Below are 22,918 nucleotides of genomic sequence, written 5' to 3'. Positions count from 1 at the left end.
GAGAAAACCCACGAGGTTGGACAGGCGAGCCTACTTCTTGTCACATAAAGCTGGGGATTCGAAACCACGCCAGTTGACTCAAATACAATGAAATGGGGTTTAACGTCCTACTGTTCTGCTCCTATGCTGGGCTAATGAAGACAGGCATACGCCATACAGTGTGCTACGAGGGAAATTTAGCCTGGGCAGCGGCACTATCGCCTACTCTTATATCGAATTCCAACTGCCAAGGGATCTTTTACGTGCATTCCAATGTAAACACGGGACCTCGGTTTTTCGTCTCATCTGAAGGACTAGACAGCTGTCCTGCATCACTGACAAGTGGGAACCACGCCGGTAAATCTAGATGAACTTCCTCGGCAAATGCAGAGATCGAACACCCGACCTCCAGGCTAATGAGCCAGCGCCTTACCCACTTAGCCACCGCCCCCCCCCCCCCCCGCTATCAAAGTTAAAAAAAAATAGATAATAAAATGACCATATGTTGAACATGTCTGTCAATCTACTTCATTCGGAGTGATGTTAGGAATATTTGGAGAAAAAAGGAGTTTCGATTGACATTGCTACCTTTGTTACATTATAGTAAGCAGAGGCTCGATTATTCATTAAATCATTAACCGACAACCGTGTTTAAATTCTTTCAACATCTCGAGCATCCGATGATATCGAGGGTTGATTATGGTTTTGGCAAGTTAATAAATGCAGTAAAGACCTTTAATAGGCTGATCTAGCTCTTGAATAATGTATCTTTAAGTTCTACACTGAAATGTTTAACCACCAACCAGGAACAATTTGATATTTTAACTTCCCAAATATATAAATAGCGACATGGTGTGATCTAGAAGAAGACGGTTGATTGGTTCGTTATTTTAGAAGGGGGCAGCTGATTGGCTCGTCATTTTAGATTCCAGAAACGGAAGATAAAATGTATTAATTTAACCATCACGTAATCAAGTTGGGAACGTATAAAATTGGCCTGGAACTAGAATCTTGCACCACTGGGATTCTCGACAAAACTCAAGGTATTACTTACTATATTTTATTTTATTGACTGAGTCACGGTAGTACTTAATATATTTAAATATATTGACTACTTATCAGAATTGATACAAATCCGCACTTCGGTGAGAAACAGAAGATCCTCTAGTGACGATTTACTGTTAGTACAACCTCGAGCCAGACTAGCATCCTATGGACCTTTTCATTTTATGCACCGTTAATTTGGAATAAATTACCTTATCTTATTCGAAAATCACCTTCCATCATTACATTCAAATCGCACTTGAAAACTCATTTATTCAAACAGGCTTTTTACTGATTTTACACATTTGACTGTTTTATGGGTAGTTTTAAAAAATTTATGTCTTTTTTACATGGTCTCTCTCTTCTTACTTTTTTATTTTTAGGATCTTTTACGTGCACGCCAATGTGTACACCGGACCTCGGTTTTTTGTCTCATCCGAATGACTAGACAGCTGTCCTTGTCAGGCCCTCCGTCCGGCAACACTGACAAGGGGGAACCACGCCGGAAAATCTGGGTGAACTTTCTTGGCCAATGCAGGGATCGAACACCCGACCTCCAGGCGGCTAGCGAGCCAGTGTCCGTTTGAATATAACACCATCAGAAAGATACTTCTAAAGCATGCTCCAACACAGAGTTTTACCTACAGAGCAGCCCCACCCCCACGCTCCCACGAGCCTCCTAACAAGACTGACTCTATATAAAATAACTCTTTGGATTTTGTTTTTTAACAGAAATGAAAGTAGAGTTAATCATCATATTTTGCCTGTTCAGCTTTCTTGTGGTCGGATTTGTAGACGGGGCGATTAGATGCGGCACATGGACTTATAGTGACGATGGATGTAGCGACCCTTACAACATGCCTTTCAAATACCGTTTTCGACAAGCATGTGATAAACACGATCTCTGCTATGCATGTGTAAGTAACAGTCTAATTAAATATAGATCAGAGTCTTATTTTAATATTACTCATAATATTCGATATTAAAAACACGAATTAGAATTTAATATTGATCCATTTAAATCAATATTGAATTTATTATCTTACCGAGCAACTAGGGGCACCTGATAGCCAACCTTTATTTAATACAAAAAGAACAGTTTAAAAACCAGTTCCCTTTTCCGATATCTCAATGATCTCGAGCGCTATTTGTAATTGTAACATGGACGGGAAATCTGCCTTTGTTCTTTTCGTTGAATAAGCAGATTGTTTTCCCTCTAGTAGATTGGGTGGAGCTTAACCGTGCAATAACTAGACATGTTCAATGTTTTTGCACTCTTTTGCTGGTTTACACTAGTTTTAGTAGAAATCCTATAGAGAAGTGGGGTGGGTTTCTGTGCAATAACAATCATGTGAGGCATGTTACAAGTCATTTTTAGCACGCTTCATTCATTAACAGGTTTAACATCTCGGCCTACGGCCTCGATGTTTAAACCTGTTAACTCATGAATTACTTAGATGACTTAATGCACAAACGTCAATGTGAGAGAAATAAAAATGTGTGACCCACAAGCGACAAAAAGAAAATGTAAATAATTGGACTAACCGGGCGCAAATGACTGTCTTTCCATTTGAACTTCATATTTCACCGAATATAACTAATTAACAATTCATTTTCGTCTATTTGAAGGCTCCATGAAATAGATCTAAACACCCTTTGTTTACCCTTTCCACATTTGCAAGCCAAGATTATATTCCGAAAACCCATGGCTTCTTGTGGAAAATTTAGTTTCTATTCTCATCTCCAAAACACATAATATTCGGAACTTTGTTAAACATACATTATGCAAGAGCTAAATCTGCCTATTGCAGGTCTTTCTTTAGGCCTGAAATGTTATCTAAATTATTAATTAGACATTAATTAACTGATCAAGACCAGAAGTCTATGCGATGTTTATTGGATTAGGTTCCGATTTGCTGTTCGGCTTCCATTCATGATTTAATGGAAGACTGTTTTTGGGGTTTTTTTATCGTACCGACTTTAGTAATGATGATCAGGGCTAGGCCGAAAATTCAATCGCTAAAATCTCGGTTCGGAGTTAATCAATTTAACTGAAATTTCAGCAAATTCCCTTTACATTATCTAGTTTTTAACTATTATAGTGAGAACTGTCAGCTCTATATCTAATCTCCCATAATGCATCTTTAAAAATGGCACCCATTCTAAAATAAAACTAACACGCAATTGCCATGGAAGATGCGCTCTTCTGTAGGGCTCTATAGAAATTCTCCTACTCGTCTTTTTTGATTTCAGAAAATATCAACACAAGTCGATTATTTAAAAATAAGACCGAGGCTCTTCCCAGTTTTTTTTTTGTTTTTTTTTTTACTTTATCAACGAGTGATGATATTGTCTGATATCAAGAAGACGGGATTTTATTTATCACCCAATCTTTCTTACATGCACAAATAAAAAAGAAAGTATAATTCGTTGCTACAGACTTCACTTTTACTGAATCTGATTACATTATGGCGTAGTGATACATCATTTTTTGACAGCAATTCAAGAATTGGAAAGTGTTGTATACTGACGCAGTGTTTCCATCAAGGGCAATTAAATAGCAATACAAAAAAAGAAGTTACTTTTAATAAAAAATGAACTGTTCTTTGAAAATACAAAAAAGTAGTTCTTTTTTAATTGACAAATCAAAATTATGTAAAGCGATATCTCCTTCCTTAGGATATATCGCAGTAGATTATGAAATATATCACACAAGCAATATCTACTGTAGAGTGTGTTATTGGGTGATAAACCGCAGTTTGACGAGGGTCAACATAAAAAGTATGATTACTGTTGGTGATCAATATTTAAATATTGATTACGATTTATATTTTCAGGGATATACACGTGATGTGTCAAGGTCAAGCTGCGATCAAATATTTCTTAACAATATGAGGAATTATTGTAATTCTTCTTATAGTGGAGGTTCGATTCGTTCGAGGTGCATTGGTAACGCAAATATGTACTACAATGCGTCTAGACTATATGGGGATTCGGCTTTTTCAACAAGGTCAACGAGTTCCTGCTATCGCCAGGGGGTTTGGGATTGCATCCATGACTAAGGTCGTTGCATTTTTATATTCATATTTAGCATGATTTTGTTTTTTGTTACTAACATGTTATGCAAATAAACTAACTTCAAAGTCAACTGGATATATACGAATATTGCAATGGCCTATCGACTTATAGTCTTTAACATAAGACAAATATTCTCTGAATATTGTACAAGGCCGAATAAAAACTAACGTCAAAGTTGACTGGATATAGATATAAATATTGCAGTGGCTTATCGACCTATAGCGTATAGTCTCTAACATCCAGACAAATATTCAATGAATATTGTGGAAGGACGAGTAAAAACTATGCAGTGGCCTCTCGACCTATAGCGTATAGTCTCTAACATCCAGACAAATATTCTGAATATTGTGGAAGGGTGAATAAAAACTTCAAAGTCGACTGGATATATTGGCTTATCGAACTGTAGTCTCTAACATATTCTCTAAATATTGTTGAAGGGCTAATTTCAGTTAATCCAGACAATTATTATTCTCACGGTCTGTGAACTCGGCCCATTAGTAACAGTGTTACTTAAACATACATTATGCAAGAGCTAAATCTGTCTTTTGCAGGCCTTTCTTTAGGCCTGAAATGTTATCTAAATTATTAATTAGACATTAATTAACCTATCCAGACCATAATCAACTCTAGATGGCAGCGCTAGCCTGCGAACTTTAGTGGATTATGAGCCGATTTACTGCATAACTTTCCTTCACGATTTAACGATTAAATGGATAATCGAGACTATGCTGTTTATCGTACTGACTTTAGTAATGATGATCAAGGCTAGCCGCTTAGTTCTCGGTTCATAGTGGATCAATTTGAATGAAATTTTCAGCAACTTGCCTTTACATTATCTAGCTTTTAACTATTATAGTGAGAACTGCCAGCTCTTTATCTAATCTCCCATAATGTTTCTTTAATTCGGTGGTCATTATTTTAATAGATCATTATGGATCTTAAAGGGCATATGGCTCTATTATTTGCAACCTTAAAATAGACGAAAATAAGTATAAAACACACATTAATGTAATATGAATGAATATATTATAATTTCTAATCAATTATGTTCTGTGAAATACCTTATAAGTCCAAATTGAACGATAATGTTTACGCCTGCTTAGTGCATTCTACAAATTTAAAAAAAAAAATATTTTGTTGTTTGTGAATCAACTAATTACTTCTTCGCTGCTTTGTCTTAGTTAATTACAAATGGCGTCCAAAACCATAGAGTACACGACTCGTGTACTGATTTTAAAATGTTCACGGTGTCTTAAAATTGAATATTGGGGTCCAATATTTTCACGGCAAGATAACATTAATATTATTAAAATGGACCAAGATTTAATTGTAATTCGCGTTTTTAATTTGGAATATTATGAACAATACTGAGTTAGAGGTTTAGTTCCATTAATTAGTCCTTTTAATCGTATCTTATTGTATTCCATGTTTTGTTATATGTCCCTAATCGCCTTTCTCCAGTAGCCTTTGTTTTAAACATTTTATATATCTACTGGCTAAATCGTTTTAGTGACCATATTGTTTGTTTATATAATGATAGATTATAAGATTAATGTCATAGTTCTCCATATATAAAACAACACGAGTCAGCCATGGAAAACTTTTTTTTACAAACATTGCATTAGGAGATCAACTTCAGATCACATTCCTAAGGACAAACTTTATGTACATGTGTCACGTATTTAGATATTTGGAGACACGTTTATGGGGTGAGGCTCTACCCGAAAAATGGTTTCTGAAATTCTAAAGATGTTGAATTGAAGATGGCGCAAGTAGTTAGGAAATGTAATAAACATAGGAAAACTATCATTTAAAAAAAAGAAAATAAAGTTGTTGCCAGGGTTAACACATATTTTTGGAAAACGTATGAAAAATGTAGGTACACTATATCTCTGGCATAAATGTCTCATTTTCAGACTGCTTATTTTTTAATGATGAAGATATCTGTATTAGTTACAGAGATATAGTGTACCTACATTTTTCATAATTGTTTCCCCAAAACATGTGTTTCCCTGGCAACAACTTTTTTTAAATGCAAGTTTTCTCTTGTTTGTTGTATTTCCTAAGTACTTGTACTATTTTCAATTCAATAGCTTTAACATTTCAGAATAAAAAATTTCGGATAGCCCCCCCCCCCTCCAAGTCAATTCCCATATCCATATTGGAGTTTATCTACTATTAAGCATTTTTTACCAAGATTATTAACATTAATTGCGAACTGTAATTTATGTTGATTACTTGTAGAATATAGAAATACCAAAAACCAACTCGATTTCTGTTTTCATTTATTCAACCACGAAATATTCGAGACACAAAACAGGAAGACCACTTGTACAATATTAGTCTGGGTGAGTTGTCAAGATTTTAGATTACCAACTTCATTGGCTAGATTATCCAGTCTTATATGTAATCATGTACGAAATCTACTGGGGGGTTTGAATGAAGAGGTTGTTATAACATATCTTCGTAGCAATACCTTTCATTATCGTGACCCTTTGTCAGTTTGGGAAACTCGTTTATTAAAAGAACAGCTTCAACTATTTATCGGAGTTATCATCCTTAGGGAGAGAGAGAGAGAGAGAGAGAGAAACAAATGGGGTTTAACGTCCACTCGACACAAACTAGGTCATTTCGGGACTAACATATGGTTTAATTTTATTTCAATAATTCGCTTGCGCGTAGGGGTCTTTAGCAGTGGGAGGAAACCGGAGGACCCGGAGAAAACCCACGATGTTGGACAGGCAACCCTACTCCTTGTCACGTACAACCGGGGATTCCAAACTACGCCAGTCGACTCAATGACAGACTTTATGATACAGCGCGCGCACGCTAAACATTCAGCCACCCAAACCGCCCATCCTTAGGGAAGTATTTGGGGAAGTCATCTAATCAATGTAAACTCTTGGCCGAATGCTTTTCATTACAAACAGAGAAACAACTGAAGATTATGGAGGTATCAAAAATTCCGTCAAACGGCTGCCACATTAGATTTCAAGATGACCGCCAGATGTTCGACACTCATGTGTATTTCAAAACCTATATATATATCAGAAACAAAATTTAAAGGGACAATAACACTCTTGCTGGCTTGACAGCTCCAGAAAATAAAAAATAGCCTTATTCTAAGTACTAGATGTGTTAGTTTCCTACCTGTTGTGTAAATTATCCATTAAATCCTATTTTACTTGTCCAAAAATATTTTTAAATCCAAGTCACATTTGAAAAGCTTTACGTCAGGCTTTTCAAATCATTTAGTTGAATTTTTCCAATTTTTTAAATTAGATGTGTTAAGATGAAATTTGTATCATCAATTAATTGGAATATTGTAAAATAGTACAATTTGTTGACCAGAATCTAGATTGGGACATATTATTCAATTACAACAAGAGTGGTATTGAGCCTTTAATCGCTTACTGAACCTTGTGAATATATCAGTCTTTAGAAACTGAATATAGAACTGAATGGAAGAAGATGTTTATAGGCGGATGTCGTTCTCTCGATAAATTCATAATAAATTTAATTGAGAAATATTTTTATTACATAGTTTCAAAAATACTACAACAATTATCTAGATCAAACGAGAAGTGGTAGCCGGTGTTCTAGATAGACAGTGTAAGCATATCCTGCCTTATGTACAACACCCTCAAATCGACAATTTTTTGTTTGGTAGAGTGAACAAACGGCAACGATCTATGGCATGCAAGCATCCACCCAATATTCATCACAATACTCCCCAACTGTATCGTTATACACACTTGCACCGAACCACCGAACTTCGTAATAAAATTGATTCTTCATAATGCGGCACCAAAATCGTGAGAAGTAGGAACGGCTGCCGCAGTGGTCATCCATATCGTAGTAGAAAGCATAGTCGCATTCGTATCTTGAAACTCCTCTATCGGCGCCCTACAAATAAAAGGGTAAAAACTTTATTTGGGCATTGAGGGGTGGGGTGGGGTGTTTTCTAGGGTGTCGCACTTAGAGCTCTAGCTGGGCGGTCACCTGTGGCTTGCGGTCGTGGTTTCGATCGCTGGTGTGAGCGTATGTTGCTTGAAGATAGGGGCGCCTTCTCAACCCCGTGGTACTCCGGTTTCGTTCCAGGGGAAAGACCCTGGCGCGTGCGCTAAGATAATAAAAGACAACTTGTCTGCGAATAGAAAAATCCAAGTTCGTTTCTTTGTTTTTATAATTTCGTCGGCCTTCACTGTCAAACTGGTCTGAAATAGATTTTAGGCTACTGCAAACGTCACAGAAAGAGAGAGAAGAGGGAGAGGGAGATAGAGAGAGATGGGGTTTAACGTCCACTCGACACAAACTAGGTCATTTTGGGGACTAACATAGTGTTCAATTTTATTTCAATAAAAGATGGGGTTTAATACAAACTAGATCATTTCGGGAGTAACATGGTTCAATAATTCGCTAGCGCGGAGGGGCACAGACAGATGACACCAATTAGGATGTCGATCAATATTCATTGATGACGTGGCTTTTGATGATAAGTTGTCTCATAACACATTCAGTGTACTATGAGGGCAAATTTGCCCGGACAGCGGCACTACGGCCTACTCTTATATCGATTTCCATCTGCCAAGGAATCTTTATCGTGCACGTCAATGTGTAGAGGTAACCTTGGGTTTTATCCCCATCCGAAAGGCTATACGTTGCCCCCATTCCTGCAACACTGACAAGGGGGAACCACGCCGGAATATCGCAATGAACTTTCTCGAGCGAACCCGCAACCTCCAGACTAGCGAGTCAGAGTCTTACTCACTTAGACACCGTCTTCCCTAGTCAGTGATTCAGGACAGAGGACCTGGCAAGAAATGGTGTCTAGTCGTTAGGTTGGGACGAACAAAAGTGGGGAAACCACACCGGAAAATCCCGAGGAACTGTCTTGGCCAACATTTTGAAGTGAGAGAGAGATGGGGTTTAATGTCCACTCGACACAAACCAGGTCATTTCGAGACAAACATATGGTTTAATTTTTTATTTCAATAATTCGCTTGCGCGTGGGGGTCTTTAACAGTGGGGGGAAACCGGAGGACCCGGAGAAAACCTAAGGGGTTGGACAGGCGACCCTACTCCTTGTGACGTACAACCGGAGATTCGAAACCACGCCAGTTGATCAATGACAGGCCTTATGATACAACGCGCACGTGCTAACCATTCGGACCCACCCCCCCAACATTTTTAAGTCCTTTATATAAGCTGGTTACTTACACAGGAATAACAAACATCATGTCTATTACAAGCCGATTTAAAATTCCGTTTGTAACCTGATAAGATATTGGAGTTGCATCCCTTGGAGAACCTGCTGTCACAGGATTGTCCTTCTGCAAATCCGATCAGTAGAACGGCTAACAGGGACAATAAAACCATAACCAGATACATTTCTAAAAATATAACAAAAACATAATTTACCAGTTGGGAGTAATGAAATGAAATGAAATGGGGTTTAACGTCCTACTGTGCTGTTCCGCTGTTCCGACTGGGCTAATGAAGACAGTGGTGTGTGGTGTTGCCGTATTTTGTACAATCCTGTACTTGTCTTCTATGGTAGGGTGCCCCACCATAAATAAATATCTCCACATAGCTCGACAATTACACAATATTTATATATATATATACCAATCCTTAAATCTATTTGGCAGATTTATAGTCACTAAATAAACTGCCATGTTGTACTTAATAAGCTATGACCATTTAATCATCGATAAATAATACACTGAAAAATGGTTCCGAGTGTCGTCCATAACATCCATCCAGGTACGTTTGAGGAAAAAATAGGTCACGTGCCCTTGTTTTGAAATTAGTCTCGCTTAAATAGTCTACCGACCATTCTCCGTCTGATTGACAGGCCGGGATAATCAAGACTACTTTTTTTACGAAACATATCAGAAAGCTGGAACAAGATATTGAATTTAGATACACGCACGGTAGCCAACTCAACAAATGTTTTAAGAACCTTATAAAAGTTATAAAAGTTAAACGAAACTACTGCTAGTATCATATCCCTGTCTAAGCCGAGTGTTTCAGAGGTATTATTTGTACTAAACAAAAGATGCCGCTCCTAACGGTATAGGTTAATGATAAAGCAATTTGAAAAATAAAACGAACGTAATTTCTAAAGCTGCTGTAACAACCAAAAAGCTAAATATTACTGCTATTCAGAATCATCAACAATAGATTATTTACGGTTGTAATAGTTGATAGATGTGTAAAGAATTTGAAGTGCGATGGCTATTTATAGACTCAAAGAGAGTGCGTGACTAGCCAGAAATCACTTCGAGACAAGTCACTGAAGCGTGCACATTCACCGACTACCACTTATAGTAGGGAAAATTTTCGGCACATGGGGCACCCAATCTATGGCCAGATCTTTTTGACATGGCCAAACGCATATTTACCTGGGGTCACGAGATGTAAACAGGGTTAGGGCACATGGTTGTTGCCGAGGATTGTGGGCTGCAGGGCTAGATCTTGGATTACTGTTAGGTTTAAGAATTTGGGGGAGAGGTTAAGTTCCTTGCCATTGACACAGAACGGTAAGGACCATAGTCTAATAGCACAAAACGCAGTTCCGTGTAGACATTGACGTGTAGGTAAAACAACCCGGGAAATGGGGCGATAACAGACACACTAACTTGGGTATTTAAGTACTAACACATGGTACAACTTTATATTACAAATTCGCTTACACGTTGGAGTCTGTAGAAACCCACGGTGTTGGGCAGGCGGTCCTAGTGCTTGTCAGGTACAAACAAGGGATTGGACCACGCCACCTGACTCATTGACAAACCATAGACCACTCAACCCACCCATACCCAAGGAAGAACCTTGGCAATGTTGCGGTTTCCCAATTCTCCCGTCAAAAGGCAAAACCTAGTAACTCACTTTTTTTTATCAAAATTGAGTTAGGACCAAATTCGTAGTTACTAGGGTATGTGCTTCCTGTTGTACTAGATATTCCAATCTTTTGATTTTGTAAGCAGTTACACCCATGACACAACCTAGCAACTTCCTTCATTTGCCTAGTATACCACAGCAAAATCTAATAACTCAATAGTCAAATCAATGGATGAGCTGGGGTTTAATATTCATTCATTCCGTTTTCCTTTGTTTTCTCAAAATAAGAAAAAAGTGAGTTACTAGGTTTTGCCTTTTGACGGGAGAACTGACAAATACAAAACTTTAAGGATTCGCCTCAATTCTTCTGATCCATGGCACCACAAGCATGTCGTGTCGCACGAATGTTCTCGGCAGCTACCCTACTAACGCCAATGTCGCATCATTTACGGTGTATATAAACCATAACAAGGAAATGTAATAATTACCTCACAAATATCACCTTGTTGTCATCACACGAGTATTATGTAAAATAAACCACTCGATTTCAGCCTGCACGTGTAGTCAACTACAAACGCACGTGCATTTGATATTGAACACACTGGGCAGCCTTCGGGTGTTCCTGGTCACGACTATACGACAAAGTATAGTGCACCGCACCCGAACGGAAGCTAGTTCGACCATTGTCGTCGAAATGGACACAAAATCTTTTACTTGACAAAAACGCAAGTTTGCTTTCCAAAAACTTTAATATGACCAGATCAATTTTCTTTGGAGACAAATTCCCAGAACGTTTGGGGGGGGGGGGGTGGATGGCTGAATGGTTAGCATGTGCGTGCTGTATCATAAAGCCTGTCATTGAGTCAACTGCACTGGCGTGGTTTCGACAAGGTGTAGGATCGCCTGTCCAACCTCGTGGGTTTTCTCCGGGTCCTCCGGTTTCCTCCCACTGCTAAAGAAAGACCCCTAGACGCAAGCGAATTATTGAAATAAAATTAAAAACCATATGGTAGTTCCCGAAATGACCTAGTTTGTGTCGAGTGGACGTTAAACCCCATTTCTCTCTATCTCTCTCTCTCTCTCGGGTGCACATGGTCGAGACCGAAGGCGGTCCTATCAACTTCTCGGTAACATGTTGACCAACGACAAAGTTTGAAACCCAACACCATGTTAACCAATCCGAAAGCAGGTTGACGTCAGCTAACTTACCTGGGAAAGGGGGTGGGCTAGTGGTCTAGGGTGTCGCGCTTCGAACTCTGGTTGACCGGCCACATCTGGCTTCAGGGCTTGGTTTCAATCCCTGATGTGAGCGTATGTGGCTTGGGAATATGGGCGCCTTCTCAATGCGCTAACCATAATCAAGAGAAGGCAAAAGTTTTCTGATATCATCATCAGTGGAAGCGGACGTTAAAGACTAATAGACGAAGAAGTACTCATCTCTCTCTCTTTCTCTCGTGGTTCCCCCTTGTCAGTGATACAGGACGGAGGGCCTGACAAGGACAGCTGTCAAGTGATTCGGATGAGACGAAAAACCAAGGTCCCGTGTACACATTGGCGTGCACGTAAAAGATCCCTGGACAGTTGGAATTCGATATAAGAGTAGGCCGTAGTGCCGCTGTCCGGGCAAAATTTCCCTCATAGCACACGGTATAGCGTATGCCCGTCTTCATTAGCACAGTTTGGAGCAAAACAGTAGGACGTTAAACTCCATTCATTTCATTTCATTTCATTTCCTCTCTCTCTCTCTCTCTCTCTGGCGTTGGTAGGGGGGGGGGGGGGGTCTAGTATGCCGCGTTGTCAATCTCTAGCTGGCCATTTACGGGGGTGGTTTCAATCCCTGTTGTGAGAGTATGTGGCTTGCAGTGTTACGTACCTACGTAATTAGTATATTTGTCAGCTAGGAGATATCGTCCATCCGTATTGTACAGTGGTGCAGGACGAAGGGCCTGACAAGGACAGCTGTTTTGTCATTCGGATGGGACAAAAAGCCTAGGTCCCGTGTATACATTGGAGTGCACTTAAAAGATCCCTTGGCAGTTGGGATTGGATATAAAAGTAGACAATAGTGCCGCTGCCCGGGCAAAATTTCCCTCATAACACACTGTATGGCATATGCCCGTCTTCATTAGTCCGGTAGGAGCAGAACATTAGAATGATAAACCTTATTTCATTTCATTCCATTTGTTGTTTAACTCGACGTCGACCAGTTTTTGGCGTGATGTGACGTCGTCACGTGGTTAACGCACTCGCTCCAGTCAACACGGATAGATGTCATCTTGGGATTCTCGAGAATCATCATGGCCCAGGCTGCTTGTAACCTTCGCTCAGCAGTGAACCGGTACGGATTTATTACTACTTCATGTCATAACTGTCTCGTACGACTGTTTGAGGCGTTTTGACGATACGGACTTTGAATTTTGACCGGAGCTATCGTCATGTCACCGTTTGTTGCCTAGATCAACGTTTTAAGGCTTCTATTGCTGTTTTACCATTATGATTTTACAAGAGTAGCCAAATCCGATTTCGAACTCTTTGCTATTGGCTATTTGAATATTTGAATATTTATTAAAACGTTTGTTGAAAAATAGAACTTGTTTTAATCTTCGTGAGAACTTTACTCCGATTCAGGCTTGTTTAAATTAAGTTCTACCTCGTATCAGTGGCGGCGCCGGGGGGGGGGGGGGCATTAATCTGGTCTGTCCTCTGTTTGCCCCCACCCCCCAATAATTTTAGAAAATAAAAAAAGTATTTGTGATACGTTTCGGTAATCAATACCTTCTACGGTGAATAAATCCCACATCCCCACTCAGTCATAAACTTGCATGTTGTAGAGCATTTCCGACAGTCTATTTTTCAAAATTGTCTTGGCGAGGTCCCCAATGGACTCGCTACTTTGGCGCTCACAAGGGGAATTCGTTGAGGTTCGCAAGTCCGTTCGTTTGACATTTTGTTCTCTAGTCGGATAAACTAGTGATCAGGCGACGGACGGTATCTGGTCAGATCTATTTATCTCGACGATCGGTGCCTGGGAATACTGTAAGACAGCATTTCGGGCAGTCTATTTTTCAAAATTTTCTGGGGGGAGGACTCCCTACTTTGACGCTCGTGAGTGGGCTTCGTCGTGATTCGCAAGTCCGTTCGTTTGACACTTTACCTCATCGATCAGTGCCTGAAATACTGCCAGGCTGCATTTCCGGCAACCTGTGCTTCAAAATTTTCTGGGGGAGGCCCCCTACCCCTAGTTGAAGCTCGTGCCTTTGCCTCCTTAACCTTAGACTTTGCCCCAGTTTTGCCCCTCCAATCACCGACGGCTGGCGCCGCCACTGTATGTATAGGTAGTATAGGATATTAACCTACTCGCTTCGCCCGCGTGTTCTCTATCATATCAATCCGATGGAGAGAAGGTTTATATCCTACATATACAATGTTATAGTTTTGATCGCCCTTAAATTAAATGGACTCTTCCATTAAAAGTCAACATTGATTAGATAATTGCTCGAAAATTACGGAATCCAAATCACGTGAATGCGTGTGTAATGTTATTGTTTATAACCATCTACCTTGTTGCCATTTTTCGCCTGTCCAACCTCGTGGGTTTTCTCCGGGTCCTCCGGTTTCCTGCCACTGCTAAAGACCCCTACGCGCAAGCGAATTATTGGAATAAAATTGAACAATATATTAGTCCCGAAATGACCTGGTTTGTGTCGAATGGACGTTAACACCCCTCCCCCCCCCCCACACACACACACCTCTCTCTCTCTCTCTCTCTCTCTCTCTCCATTTTGGAGTAACTATAGGTTCAATTAAATTGAAAGCAAAATCAAAATGGAGAGTAATACGTTATCAGACAAATAATTAAGTCTTTTTAGCCAACAGATTGACGGTGGAGTAGATGCGAATGCAAATTCCGACGAAGATCTACAAGTTTCTAGTGAAAGGGCTGAAGAAAATTTAGATCAGTGAACTTTGAAGGTTTTCGGTGTGTTCAGAGAAGGACTTGACCGACTGTGTTACGTGGACTGTACTCAAAAATACTTTACAAAGGAACTCTTGGTCTATAGATACTTTCAAGTCTTGGAGTGTGTGGAGAAATAATCTAAATGTGGACGAAAAGAACATTCTGAAAGATATCTAAGACATGGATAACCTATATAAATATGCCGAAAAGTACGCCGTCTATTTCGGTGCTGAATGCTACAAATTGTACCTTAAAATGTTTTAATTGTCAAAAGAATAAAAATTGATTTCTGTGTTCTTTGTATTATTTTGATCATCAACTTCATCAGCGGTTGATATGAACCGGATATATCAACCTGAGATGACGTCATTCATGACGTCATGAGAGGTTGATATGAACCGAATATATCAACCTATGATGACGTCATGACGAGTTGGAATGTTCTATGCATACCAAAGCAAAAACTACCGCCAGTTGTATATATTTTAATATCTTGTACTTGTTGGTATCTAGTTGTTTTCAGGAAGTACTTATTATTATATTGTAGTTCTTGGTTAAGATTAATATATTGTTGGCTTATAATTATAATTTATAAAGAAAGAACAATTATGTTAAATATTACAATATAGTTTATTATATTAAACCTTATATCAATGGTTAAATATATCAATTTATTTTATTGTATTGAGTAATAGTTGTTCACTATACAGTGGATATAACATAAGATAATCTGATTTGGTTACCCAAAACAAAATGATTCTCCACATTTAACATCTGAAAAATACAAAATATGGTTTATATTATTAATCAATAAACAAGCCGCCATAAGTCATCAGGAAACTCGTTCATGGCCAGAAAATGGACTTACTGTGTATAAAAAGAAAATACAATTCGTTAGAAATGTTTTAGTTTACAGTATATTATTTTCATGGGTTGAAACAGGTGATCGACGTTGCCATCATACTAAGAAACACATGTTAGATGATAAATAACGTTATTGGGTGAATGTACTCAAAGTTATAACCTGCTGTTTGTTATCATGACGAGTCGTGTCTTCTCTGTTTTATTTAAATAAAGACGTTAAATATACTTATATAGAAATCAAGTCATATTGATGGGTGATATATACATATCATATAATATAAAGGGTGATTATAAAGAGAATATTTACGTGCACAGTATCCACTAACCCATGGTTGACCTCGACAATCCTTGTCTAGCACACATGACACTATAAATATAAGTAATATATCATTATATATAATAATATCAAACTATCTATCAACACATATGTACAGTCCAGGTGAAGGAAGGGGGTGGGGTAACAATCCTGATATTACATGTAACAATCCTGATATTACATGTATATATATGTCCTTGTAGCTTAGGAGGGAAGATTAGTTTTTTGTAAACTAAATAAGTTGCCTCATTAAATAATTTTTTCATTATTATTATTATTATCTCCTCTTGGGACTAACACTGTGCGCTTTTCTTCAAACCGGCAGGTATTACAGATGATCAAAGCAATAACTGCTTGCATGGATAACAGGCCATATAACCTAAAACATTTGAGCTAGACCACTCGGCGACCCAACTACCTTTTATAAGATCAAATATTGGTCAATAGTCTGATTAGAAAGCGGTGTTCTTATATAAGTTTTATTATTGATCTTACAGTGTTAGTTTCGAAACGGGGGGGTTGGATGGCTGAATGGTTAGCGTGCGCGCGCTGTATCATAAAGTCTGTCATTGAGTCGACTGGCGTGGTTTCGAATCCCCGGTTGTACGTGACAAGGAGTAGGGTCGCCTGTCCAACCTCGTGGGTTTTCTCCGGGTCCTCCGGTTTCCTCCCTACGCGCAAGCGAATTATTGAAATAAAATTAAACCATATGTTAGTCCCGAAATGACCTAGTTTGTGTCAAGTGGACGTTAAACCCCATTTCTCTCTCTCTCTCTCTCTAGTTTCGAAACACAGATAATATGTCTTATAATATTTGAAACCGGCTCTGAGTTTTATCAGGCTGTCAGTACATGATGATCATATCACTGACAGTTACATGTATATTCATCATATCCCAGACTGTCAATAGCATATATATATACATCGGGTTGTACAAATGAGCCACTGTTTATAATATAAATCATATTTACTGAGACAAACACCACCCGAACAAGTGCCATCTCCAGTAGAGACTCGGCATGCCGATGTATAATCATTCTTCCGACAATAGAATGGTTTAACTATAATAAAGATAGTTTACAATATACAACTTTGCTTCCATAAGATAAAATTCTAACATGATTTGGTAGACAAAGGTACAAAATCTGACAAATCATCCAACATAGGATAGTTTTGATAAGTTTTTTTAAGTCATTAACTATATCCTACTAAGAGCATTCGAACGATCAAAAAGTAGAACGGTAAATAATAGAAACAGGCGTGTAATGGAGAGAAGGGGGGGAGAGAGAGAGGGTGGGGGGAGAAAGAGAGAGAGAGAGAGTTTTAAGTCACTAAAGATGCATTATGAAAGATTAGATTAAGAACTGGCAGTTCTCACTATAATAGTTAAAAACTGTATAATGTAAAGGGGATATGCTGAACGATCAAGAAGTAGAACGGTAAATAATAGAAACAGGCGTGTAATGGAGAGAAGGGGGGAGAGAGAGAGGGTGGGGGGAGAAAGAGAGAGAGAGAGAGTTTTAAGTCACTAAAGATGCATTATGGAAGATTAGATTAAGAGCTGACAGTTCTCACTATAATAGTTAAAAACTGTATAATGTAAAGGGGATATGCTGAACGATCAAGAAGTAGAACGGTAAATAATAGAAACAGGCGTGTAATGGAGAGAAGGGGGGGAGAGAGAGAGGGTGGGGGGAGAAAGAGAGAGAGAGAGAGTTTTAAGTCACTAAAGATGCATTATGGAAGATTAGATTAAGAGCTGACAGTTCTAGCTATAATAGTTAAAAACTGGATAATGTAAAGGGGATATACTGAAAATTTGCGTCAAATTTCTTTACGCTGAAGGGAGATTATAGGAACTGAGTTTAGGGCCTAGCCTCGATCATCATTACTAAAGTCGGTACGATAAAAAAAACATAGTCTCGGTTATCCATTTTTGGATTTAATCATGAATTAGCGTTGAGCAGCAGAACGGATTCAAATTCAATGAACATTCGACACATAAGATGCCATCGAGAGTTGATTAAGGTCTTTCCGTGTTAATAAATGTCTAATTAATAGTTTATATAAAAATTTTAGGCCTAAAGAAAGACATTCAATAGGCTCTTGCATAATGTATGCTTAAGTATATCCTATTTAGAGCATTCGAACGATTAATAATAGAAACAGAAGTGTAATAAATAACCTATATATATGTTGGGCACAGATTACCCTCCATGCACAGATTACCCCCTCGCGCGCCAAGTGAACTTTTCCCTGGCACGTCTTCATTAGCCCAGTTCGGAGCAGAACAGTAGGACGTTAAACCCCATTTCATTTCCCTGGTTTAATCCTAATGTTTCTAGTGTTCACCATGGACCACTGCGTTAGTTTTATTCGTTTTAATGAATTTTGTGACCGTACTGGCACAAGTACGAGCGAGGCGAAACGGAACGAAAAGCATGATCGCATATAGATGCAACACTACCTGAAAGGAAGAAAAATAATTAAGTAGCGGCGACAATTTTAAATGGTTGATTCGTTCGTTACTTGTATGCCACTGCCCGAAACCATCGATTTAATTAAAATCTTTAAAGGGTATATTTATGTGAAGTTGCTTACAATAATATATTTTAATGGGTACTGGGAACAGTTTTGATGCGTCAAAAGCCTGACAGCCCTTTGAAAAAAAAAGGATTTCGGACCATTGAACCAGATTTCAGAAAATATTGTCATTGCGACATTTTTTTTCAAATTTATAGACAAGGAATAGAGAAAAATGATGGCATTATTTTGCATTAATTAATATCTTTGGCAAGTTATTAGATTGACATATATGTAGTATGTACTGAAATCAACTTAGTGAATGAATGACATATTGTTATATAAAAAGAGTCATAATGTGCTAAACATTCAATTCTAGGTTGATAACATATATATTGTGGGAAGTTTCTTCGGTATATTTCCATTTTCCATATAAGGGTGGGTTTCGACGTCATTAGCCTAAATTGACCAATCTCTTTGATTATTTTCATCATATTTGACCAAATGGATAATTGAACGTCAAAAACCAAAGATTTTCCGAAGTGGTTCCCCCTTGTCAGTGGTGCAGGATGGAGGGACTGACAAGGAAAGATATCTAATCGTTCGGATGAGACGAAAAACCGAGGTCCCGTGTATACGTTGGCGTGAACGTAAAAGATCCTTTGGCAGTTCAATATAAGAGTAGGCCAACTTTTCATTTCATTTCATTTCATTTCGGCTCTCACTATTCCACTATATTTTAATTTTATTTATAAAGAATCGGTCTTAGCAACCATAATGATAAACAAAAACACGTGGTTTAGCTACTCGTGCGTTTTCGAAAATTAAACACCTTTATCTGTAATTTTTCGCTAAAGAGTTATCTGTATATCTGTAAATACAATCAGTTCAACCCCATTTTACTCTCTCTCTCTCTCTCTCACTCTCTCTATCTATCTCTCTCTCTCACACACACACACACTCTCTCTCTCTCTTCCGGGAAATTATTGATACGACATACAATCTATCTTACCATCACAGAGTTCTCCTTGATACCCAGGAGTACAACTACAGCTGTAACCGTTATCAACTATTGTGCAGGTACCCCATTAAATTTGCATGGATTTGAAGTACAGGTTGACGAGATTACAATTTCTTACATTATCTTGTCTAGCATACTGTAACATATACAAGTCATATCACGCGCCATATTGTTTTGACTCGGTGAAGACATTTCTATATCAATTATCTCCCAATACTCATTACATGTAGCACTCGTTTTTCGTTTTATTGCAGACTAGTCTTTATTTACAAATCAAAACAATATGGCGCGTGTTATACGGTGTATATACAATAGTATGCTAGACAAGATAATGTAAGGAATCAGAAATTCTAACCCCTTAAGTGTCTGTTGTCCAACTGTACAGTGTAATCTACATGTACAGTGTGATCTAGACTGACAAAACTTTGAAAAAAGAAAATAAATATTTAAAAATAAAAAAAGCTCACTTTTGCAGCAGGATTCACACAAATGGGCCTCTTTTACCTCTGAACAACTGATGCATCTTGGATTCCTCATCCCTCCATATCGTGACCAAGGCCACCCGCTCCTTGGTCCAGAGAAAGTCACGACAGTGGTCAAGACCATTGCAATCCACAAAATAACACGCATGATGATAATACTATACTATTATATACTCAGCCAAATTAAAAACTTGACACTGATGAATTTCAACAATTTTTTTTTTCTGGTAAGTCAAATAAATTTTAAAGTGTTTCTAACGATAGTAAGTAGTAAGAAGCCTTTAATTTCATAAAATTGTAAAGTCACGTGGATCACGTGACTTTTGAGAATATAAAGATGAAAAACCTGAAAAACATGTGCAAACACAAACTCGTGAGGTCAATCGATGCAAGTTTGCTTAAACTGAACACGCACACGTAAATTGAACTGGAAAAACACATTAAAATTGTTATTTTCATCTTTGTTAGAAAATGCCGCGCCTTTCAAATGTAGAACGTCTACGTGCTATAGGTAGGCTCTATGCTGGTCAGTCTGTGGTCACTGTTGTAAGAGCCTTTAATTGTTCACGCCAGACAATAATTAATCTTAGAATGAGAGTGCTTCAAACTGGAACTATTGCCGACCGCCCAGGAAGATCAAGCAATACGATTACGTCATCTTAGAAACAGATTTGTCACTGCAACCTCCACAAGTAGAGAGATGTTTGGTGGAAGGGTAACTGCACAAACTGTTCGAAATCGCTTGCAGGCTGCTTGTCTTCGAGCTCGGAGGCCCTATAATGGACCAATATTGACACCTCTTCATCGCCGTAACCGACTTGTGTGGGCCACAAGACACATAAGATTTACTCAAAGACAGTGGAATTCGGTTGTCTTTAGTGACGAATCTCGATTCACTTTGAGATTTGCCGATGGCAGGGTCCGAGTGTACCGCAGACGAGGTGAACGTTACGCTCAAGTATGCGTCAGAGAAGTTGGCCGATTTGGTGGCGGCAGCGTCATGGTTTGGGGTTCTTTTTGTGCACATGGACGTTCTCCTCTTGTTGTTGTCCAAGGGAACTTAATTGCTGTCCAGTACAGGGATCAGATTTTGCAACCTGTTCTTCTTCCGTTTATGCAGAGACATGGGCCTGGACTAACGTTTCAACAAGACAATGCTCAACCCCATACAGCAATTGCTACCCAGAATTTTTTAAGAAATGCCGGTGTCCAAGTCCTGGATTGGCCGTCGCTTAGCCCCGACCTTAATCCTATTGAACACATCTGGGACGACCTGGGTCGACGTGTTCGTCAGCAAGAAAATCCACCACTGACGTTGCAGGACCTTCAACATGCTCTTGCTGAGCAGTGGCGACGTCTTCCTCGGGTAGTGTTTACTAATGTTCTGAGATCCATGAGAAGACGTTGTGTGGCAGTACGAGACGCTAGAGGAGGCCACAACCGTTACTAAACACTTTATTCCGATTGTTCTCCAAGTCTGTGAATTTCATTTTGGGGGGTACTGTGACATCACGAACGTTATCAATGTCAAGGACTTTCGGCGAGACGTATTCTTGCTTTCTGTTGATGTCACGGTCGTCTGTGCACAACATAACACTAAAATAGTTGCCTTAAACCAAATATTAAAAATCTAGTCCCAAAAATCCCGAGTGTCAAGTTTTTAATTTGGCTGAGTATACTATAGCGCAAGAGTACGTGAAACAATTAGACTGTTGAACACGGAGTTTATCGTTTGTTTTATACACAAATACCTGTTCGCAGGTGTTGTTTTGTACATTCTGTTTTTGGGGGGTTCTCCCAGCATATAATATGCATCAGCTGTGTTTGGAAATAAAATCAGTAAGTTTTATTTGGTCGTTAATTTTAGATCTAAAGGTTTTAGCAATCAACTTCTTGTCGACATGTTACTTTCATGTCATTCCCGGAAACAATATTTTATATTAGGGCTGTTAGTGTTTTCCTCCTTCATCGTGATTGGTTATCCAAGATAAACGTGGCTTAACGATCGTTATTGTCCATGCATGAGTCACGGTATACCAAGGCCATATTGAATATATGAACGTGTACACTACAATAATAGGAAACAAATTCAGTTTAATGCTATATATAAAATAAACAATAAATAAAGTACGACCAGGCATAAATGTACATCCACAATCATGTGTTGCGATTTAATATTCTCTTCACCAAGTTTTATGTGATTGGTAATACATCAGCAAATTTAAGATCGTATAGTCCGTTTTACAAGAACTGCGGACGCCATCGATGAGCAAATTCAAATAAAAGAAGAATCCACCCCCACCGCATCCTGCTTGGGCGTAGCGAACCAATTGCGGAAATCGACATAAATATGATTGTACTAACAGGTGGTTTGCATATCCAATTTCCAGGAAATATAGATTTATTATATATCTTTACCGATTCTTTCAGGGAAACATTATTGTCACTCTACAAACTGTAATAGTCGCTTGAAAACTAAATATAATATTGTAAAAAAAATGGTTCATCAATCTCTGCTAGGGTTACTGCCATCTTTATGTCCGGCGAAATGTTTTTTTTTTTTTGTTGTTTATTATGAATATAACGTTCAATACATTGTAATATAATATTATAGGCAGGTTGATTTAATTAGGTTATTTACATATGAAGGCGTAATATAAAATGGAAAATTGATAAGACAATAAAACAAAGTTATTGCATATTAAAATACAGTGTTAAAATTCTCCCTTCGTTATAATAAAATCAAGTTACAAGTGGTTTCCATGCAACATGCGCTTATATTTTGCAAGAGATGGACAGATAAGAAG

At 38.5% G+C, this 22,918-nt stretch overlaps 1 long non-coding RNA gene across 2 annotated transcripts; it reads right to left on the bottom strand.

The window, feature by feature from the left end:
* Positions 1–7,616: 7,616 nt before the first annotated feature.
* On the bottom strand, positions 7,617–21,822 carry LOC126807975 (uncharacterized). Of its 2 annotated transcripts, XR_007674234.2 has the most exons (4): positions 20,097–21,822; positions 17,057–17,146; positions 9,322–9,494; positions 7,617–8,007 (listed from the first exon to the last, which is right to left on the bottom strand). It is a non-coding gene; the product is annotated as an uncharacterized LOC126807975 (long non-coding RNA). The 2 variants fall into 2 exon arrangements; XR_007674233.2 differs by lacking the exons at positions 17,057–17,146; positions 20,097–21,822 and adding an exon at positions 11,436–11,550.
* Between the last annotated feature and the right edge of the window lie 1,096 nt (positions 21,823–22,918).

Source organism: Patella vulgata, chromosome 9 (genome assembly GCF_932274485.2).
Source record: "Patella vulgata chromosome 9, xgPatVulg1.2, whole genome shotgun sequence".
NCBI classification, from domain to species: domain Eukaryota; kingdom Metazoa; phylum Mollusca; class Gastropoda; family Patellidae; genus Patella; species Patella vulgata.
The sequence above is the reverse complement of the archived record's forward strand: the minus strand, read 5'-3'. Positions and strand labels throughout refer to the sequence as shown.